The sequence below is a fragment of the Amphiura filiformis genome, chromosome 8 (assembly GCF_039555335.1).
Source record: "Amphiura filiformis chromosome 8, Afil_fr2py, whole genome shotgun sequence".
NCBI classification, from domain to species: Eukaryota; Metazoa; Echinodermata; class Ophiuroidea; order Amphilepidida; family Amphiuridae; genus Amphiura; species Amphiura filiformis.
Window position 1 is genome coordinate 14,412,209 of NC_092635.1, and position 7,709 is coordinate 14,419,917.

The 7,709-nt window shown below is 38.6% G+C and overlaps 1 long non-coding RNA gene across 1 annotated transcript; it reads left to right on the forward strand.

Moving 5' to 3' along the window:
- Positions 1-1,867: 1,867 nt before the first annotated feature.
- On the forward strand, positions 1,868-3,400 carry LOC140158220 (uncharacterized). Its single transcript, XR_011859730.1, has 3 exons — positions 1,868-1,922; positions 2,700-2,878; positions 3,239-3,400. It is a non-coding gene; the product is annotated as an uncharacterized lncRNA (long non-coding RNA).
- Positions 3,401-7,709: the final 4,309 nt, after the last annotated feature.

The following is a 7,709-nucleotide window of genomic DNA, read 5'->3' on the forward strand; positions in this document are numbered from 1 at the left end:
CTATACTAGCTAATCGTCCAGCTTTTTAAATATGGATATGTGGATCTGTAAATTCTTCAAATCATAAAATTTGAAAAGTCTGGACATGAAAGCAAGATCTACAAATAAACATCAGTTGCAAATGTCAATCACAGTCTAACAGAATAATTCTGTCTGCAGGCCCATAGCCATGTAATGCATCCCTGTAAAATGACAAAAAAGAATGCACTGACGTCACTACCACACTCACTGTGAAACAAACATGTTATGTAGTCATCTGTTCATGATAGCCCATTTTGACCAATACATTGTCCTGTTTTTATCAAGAGTTTGATTTCCTGTGAGATGGCAGCAGGTTGTCGACACATCAACAATATGCAAATTACCCACATGTTACAGCTCCTACTGCTGCTCTGGTGCACACCCTACACCCATCAAGAAATGTTCCACCAGTCCAGTTTGGCTCCTGATGCCCAGAGAAATATGAATGGTCAGTAAGTAGCGCAAAAAATACTTGGAATTTAAAAACAAAGGCTTGTGCTTACAGTTATGTGGCTAATTGTGTACCCAAATTATCTTCACTCCACAAGAGGTCATAGACTACTTTATTTGGGACAATTAAAATTCTGAAAACTTTATAATATGATAATTTACTCTGAATTTACTCTGAATTGGGGAGAGCACATATGGGGCACTGTATAATCTGTCTTTAAAAAACAACATTTTTTTAGGTATAATGTAATAATTTCATTCAAACCAATCCACATTTTGGTCTTTGTAATATCCCATGACACATAAAAGAATATTTAACTATAATCTTGAGACAAACATGGTTTTGATGTCTTTTCCTGTAGATATAATGGTACCACCCACCCAACAGGCAATGCAGTGCATGGCTATACCAGGACCAGCCATTGCTGCTGCCGCTACCGTCGTTGCTAGCACGCTGGATTCTAGTTTAACGGGAGAAGATACTGGGGAATTTTTCATCACTGACAGGTATGTAATATTTAATAATCCAAATCAGATCCAAATGTTCATATATAGGTTACCATATGATGATCATAATGATATAAGAAACCATACTAGCTACTCAGGCGTCCAGCTTTTTAAATATGGATCTGTGGATCTGCAAATCATACACTTTGAAAAGTCTGGACATGAAAGCAAGAGCCACAAACAAACTTCATATGCAATAATTGTCAATCACAGTATAACAGAACAATTCAGTGTTTGATGATTCATTTGTAATTATCTCATGGATCTTTTGCATTTGAAATTGTTAACATTTTGAAACTTTTGGGCGTAGCCATGGTCTGCTCCTACTGCTGCTCTGGTGCACACCCTACACCCATCAAGAAATGTTCCACCAGTCCAGTTTGGCTCCTGATGCCCAGAGAATGAATGGCCAGTATTAAGTAGAGCTAAAGATGGCCTTGGAATTTCAAAACAAAAGGCTTGTACTTACAGTTATGTGGCTAATTGTGTACCCAAATTATCTTCACTCCACAAGAGGTCATATACTACTATATTTGGGACAAAATTCTGAAAACTTTATAATATGATAATTTACTCTGAATTTACGCTGAATTGGCGAGAGCACATATGTGGTACTGTATAATCTGTATTTAAAAAAAAACGTTTTTTTAGGTATAATGTAATAATTTCATTCAAACCAATCCACATTTTGGTCTTTGTAATATCCCAGACACATAAAAGAATATTTAACTAATCTTGAGACAAACATGGTTTTGATGTCTTCAACTGTAGATATAATGGTACCACCCACCCAACAGGCAATGGAGCGCATGGTTATACCAGGACCAGCCATTGCTGCTGCCGCTACCGTCGTTGCTAGCATGCTGGATTCTAGTATGCCGCCAAGCAGCCCATAACACCTGGACCTACCTCAAATGGGCACATATCAGGTGTGCCTCGATCAGGTTAGTAGGAATGGTGACTTGGTAGGGATGCCACTGGGTTATTCCTGTGTAATCCATACACCCCTATAGAAGACATGACCTTAACCTCCCACAAGAGGGGGTGTAGGTATTAAATGGAGTCGCCCATTCGGATAACCCCATTTGAAATTCACACGCTTGTGTGGAAGATTAAGGTCATGTCTTCCATAGGGGTATATGGAGTTCAGCTTTAATAGCCCAATGGTGTACGCAACCTTAATTTGTTTATTTTTTTTTTTGTTGCTGGAGTAATTGTCATTATAGCTGGAGTCCTTATAGGATGGAGTCCAGTAGACAAGATTTCCTCTGTACACCAATCTCAATGCTAAAATGTACTGACAGAAAAGTGGTTAATGGTCATCTTTGTTTACATCTGGTCACAATTAACCAGAGGGTGCTATATTGTATGTTTGTTTAACCAGTCAGTCTGGATGAACACATGCTTTAGTCCTGATGGGACCAGGCTATTGCTTAAGCCAAGCTGTCAAGCTTATATGCATGCTGGCCTGTATGAAGAAACAAGGAAAGAGCAAGGAAAAGAATGCCATTGCCAACCAATCTTACAATTTTGCTATAATTAGACTTGGGTCATGATGTGTGTGTGTGGGGGTGTAATTCCAGATGACCAACATGCATGTATCTGTGACCTTTAAATCGCTACATTGTTATATTAACATCAAACACTCCATATTCAGTGTTAACATTGGATCCAAAAATTGTTTAATATTGCTTTTTTTCTTTTCATGTTTGCTTTTACAGGCATCTCTCCACACATATTGCCAAGGCATCAAAGTAAAGCAGTTTGCTACACATACACCTCAACAGTGTTCAAACAGGTTTACAAAACAGATGTAACTTAATGTATAGCTCTTGTGACGGCCCTGAGAGAGCCCCTTGTTTAACGGGAGAAGATTCTGGTGAATTTTCATCACTGACAGGTATGTAATGTTTTAATAATCAGATCCAAATGTTTATATATAGGTTACCATATGATGATCATAATGATCATAATGATACAAGAAACTATACTAGCTAATCGTCCAGCTTTTTAAATATGGATATGTGGATCTGCAAATTCTTCAAATCATACACTTTGAAAAGTCTGGACATGAAAGCAAGATCCACAAATAAACATCAGTTGCAATTGTCAATCACAGTCTAACAGAATAATTCTGTCATGTAATGCATCCCTGTAAAATGACAAAAAAAATGCACTGACATCACTACCACACTAAGCTGTGAAACAAACATGTTATGTAGTCAATTTTGACCAATATATTTCCTGTTTTTATCAAAAGAGTTTTGATTTCCTGTGAGATGGCAGCAGGTTGTCAACATCAACAATATGCAAATTACCCACATGGTACAGCTCCTATACTGCTGCTCTGGTGCACACCCTACACCCATCAAGAAATGTTCCACCAGTCCAGTTTGGCTCCTGATGCCCAGAGAATGAATGGTCAGTAAGTAGAGCAAAAAATACTTGGCATTTCAAAACAAAGGCTTGTGCTTAAAGTTATGTGGCTAATTGTGTACCAAATTATCTTCACTCCACAAGAGGTCATATACTACTTTATTTGGGACAAAATTCTGAAAACTTTACAATATGATAATTTACTCTAAATTTACTCTGAATTGGCGAGAGCACATATGTGGTACTGTATAATCTGTATTTAAAAAAACCACATGTTTTTTTAGGTATAATGTAATAATTTCATTCAAACCAATCCACATTTTGGTCTTTGTAATATCATATGACACATAAAAGAATATTTAACTAATCTTGAGACAAACATGGTTTTGATGTCTTCTCCTGTAGATATAATTAATGGTACCACCCACCCAACAGGCAATGCAACGCATGGTTATACCAGGACCAGCCATTGCTGCTGCTGCTACCGTCGTTGCTAGCACGCTGGATTCTAATATGCCGCCTCAGCCCATAACACCTGGACCTACCTCAAATGGGCACATATTAGGTGTGCCTCGATCAGGTTAGTATGTATCAATGGTGACTTGGTAGGGATGCCACTGGGTTATTCCTGTTTAATCCATAAACGCTCTATAGAAGACATGACCTTAACCTCCCACAAGAGGGGGTGTAGGTATTAAATGGAGTCACACATTCAGATAACCCCACATGCCTTGTGTGGAAGATTAAGGTCATGTCTTCCATAGGGGTATATGGAGATCAGCTTTAATAGCCCAATAGTGTACTCAACCTTATTTTGTTTATTTTTGCTGGAGTGATTGTCATTATAGCTGGAGTCCTTATAGGAGGGTAGTCCAGTAGACAAGGTTTCATCTGTACACCAATCTCAGGAAAACATGTGTGAGACACCAGAACAAACTGTAGTTGCACTTTCGACTGTATGGCATGGCATGGCATTATGTAGATTACCCTATATTCTCTAATTAATCCCCCCTCTAATCAGAGATCCACATCCATGACACGGTTGCAGACAGAAATAGTACAATGTGCAAACTGCACTGCCCATGCATGTGTTAATGTACACCGATTTGGTGATGGAGTATCCAAAATCTCTTAAAATCCAAGAGCTACGTGTGCCCAATATGGTGAAAGTGATAAGTCTGTGATAAGTCTGTGATAAACTTGTGAGAAAGTACCAAGTCAATGTCATGCCATTCACTTGTCATGCTTGTAATCATTGAGTAATGTCCATGACCATGGGTTTAAATTTGATTGTAATACAAGGCAAGCACGTAAATTTACGAAAACAAATTTAGGCCAAGCCATGCATGGGAACAGCTAGGTGTTCATGCATTATATTGGTCCGACATGCCACTATACCATTTTTTTGCCCTGATGTGGCAGTGTGTATTCATCGGGCCAACTTCAAATCGCTAGTTTTTGCTCAAAGCGCTGGCGTGCACATGCTTAAAGGCTATGCGCACGCATGGATCAACATGCACGTTCACATCACTGTCACATTAGGGTGAAAAATGTTATAGTCCAATATGACACTAGTCTGACACACCGCTAGTCAGAACACAAATCCCAATTCTTTTATAGGGGTATGTCAGTCCAATGACACTAGTCTGACACACCGCTAGTCAGAACACACTCGCGTTCACATCACTGTCACATCGGGGTGAAAAATGTTATAGTCCAATATATGACACTAGTCTGACACACCGCTAGTCCGAACACAAATCCCAATTCTTTTATAGGGGTATGTCAGTCCAATGACACTAGTTCGAAAATGAAAACCATTGCAAGTACACTCCGACACTGTGTAGTCCAAAATTTATTATATGAAAAACATGCTGATAGTCCAAATTATTTTGACTAACGCAGTGTTTTATTAAAATTCTGACAAATTAAAAAAAGACGTTCAGTCGCAGAGGCTTGCCTATGTGATAAAGTTAAAATGAGTGTGTACTCTCTTTAATCAAATTTTTTTTTCAATTATTTTATTTTACAGATGAAAACAAGGAACTTGCACTGGAAGGACCTGGCAGAAGTGAAGCACACCATCTGACCTGTTTTACAAGATGTTGAATAGGCATGTTCACATGATAGGAAATAGGAGTACCAATCTTCATACAATTTACACCAAACCTATATATAGACACAGAAAGGATCATCCCATTTGAAATGACGACCAACAAGACAGTTTTATGCACAATCCTGTACTTCCCTTGTACTACATTGTACATATATAAAACACTGCATTGTACCTGTATAGATCCTGGAAAGAACTCCAGGACTATGTATAAAGGCATGGAGTGGTGATGGTGATCCATCTAAATTCAAGGCTTCTTGAAAATATGCCCTTAAATTAGTTGTGCATTATACCATTTGAGGCTAATTAGAGGCTAGTGCTACCCCTGCATGAACTGCCTTTACCATATGTTTACTGCAACAAGCCAGTGATGCATCGTTCAAGTCACTCAGCTTGTGCATACAAAATGGATCAGACCTGGACACAAAAAGACTCGCCATCAATGAAATGCAGTCCGACCCTGATGCTCTTCGGTGTGGAGTTCCTCAGGTATCCGTTGCCGGCCCTTTGGTGTTTACTATGTTCAGCAGGCCATTACAGAATTTGATCGTGGCTCTTAATGTTCAATCTATTGTCTACCCTGATGATATACCCAGCTATATATCTTACTTTCCAACCTCAAGATTGAGATATGGCTGTTTGGAAACTTAAAGCGTGCATCAGTGACATTAAATCATGGTGTAAAATTAACAAGCTAGTTCTCAACAACAGCAAGACGGAGATCATCTACTTCAAATTCAAATTCAAGAACACATCTTGGACACCTTCGATCACGATAGGTGATTTCCCCGATCGTCCTTCTCCACAAGAACGCAATCGTGGCGTTAGCATGGACTCTGTCCTTAGCATGAGTAGTCACATCAACAATCTGTGCAACAGTGCTCTTCTCTGTATAAGGAAGATTGGACACATTCAGCAGTATCTGACTCGCGAATCAACCACTAATTTGGCTCATATGCCTTTGTAATTAACATCTAAACTTGATACATGTAATTTGCTGCTGTATGGATTGCGGATCGCGAGAGATTCAGAACGTGGGTCCGCAAGGCTTGTTCTGCTGCGTCTCGCGACATAAGCATATCACACCCGCTCTGGAAGAGCTTCATTGGCTCCCAATAAAACAAAGAGTGGCCTATAAGATCATGCTTGTTACATATAAAGCTCTTCATGGCATGTCACCAGTTTTATATCTGTGTACCAACAAGATCGCTGAGATCATCTGGTGAATGTCGACAGAAAGTCATTAAGTCATCTACAAAGTTCTGTGGTGATAGCTTATTTGCTTTCGCGGCCACGGAAACTATGGAACAATCTTCCAGTGAAATTTGCCACACTGCTACTCTGCATTTTCCAGTCTCGACTGAAGACAAATCTCTTTAGACAGTACTTCAATGGTGATTCATCGTAATTTATTCTTCATGTGTTGTTTATTCCGAGTAACCCTGCCCATTTAATTTGGACATCTAGGGAACAAGATATTGAAATCTTGATGAGAGTGATGTGTAATGTATTTTGTTCCGTGCAATACCAATTATTACCCAGCCAATTTATGTTTTATGGGGTGTGATATTTATCTCGTCGACAGTGATGTGCTGGCAACCTCTCATCTCCAGGGGTTATTTATGCCATTGCTCTGCCAGCAATGGTTGGATGTTTCCATGTTTCAAATATGTTGCTTCGTATTATACTGTTGTGTAATGTATTTTGTTCCGTGCAATATCAATTATTATAAAAACCCAGCCAATTTATGTTTTATGGGGTGTGATATTTATCTTGTTGAGAGTGATGTGCTAGCAACCTCTCCTCTCCTGGGCTTTCTCAATTTTGTCGCATTTTCTCTCCTGTGCGGGTTTCGCGGAAAGGTGTGATATGCTCGATACAATGTTTGGATGCTAGTATTAATCTGATTGTTTAAAATTATCTGCATATTTTATTATAATGCTATTAATGTATTTTGTGATAATATTGCTATTTGCATATATGTAACCTGCTACCACGAAATCAGCGTAAAGTCGCCCGACTTACGCTGATTTTGTTGAGTTGGTAGTTTCGAGATATTTGGTCTAAGTTGATGTTCTTTGTTTGTATAAAATTTTGTTTATTATTTAAAACAGAAAAGAAAAGAAATGTGTTGGTTAAGGCCCTGAAATTATCTGTCACTGACTATGTTATTGTAGGTCAAATAAACAGATCTGGATATCATTTTACATTTAAATAATTTTTGCCTATTCGCTGTCGAAGT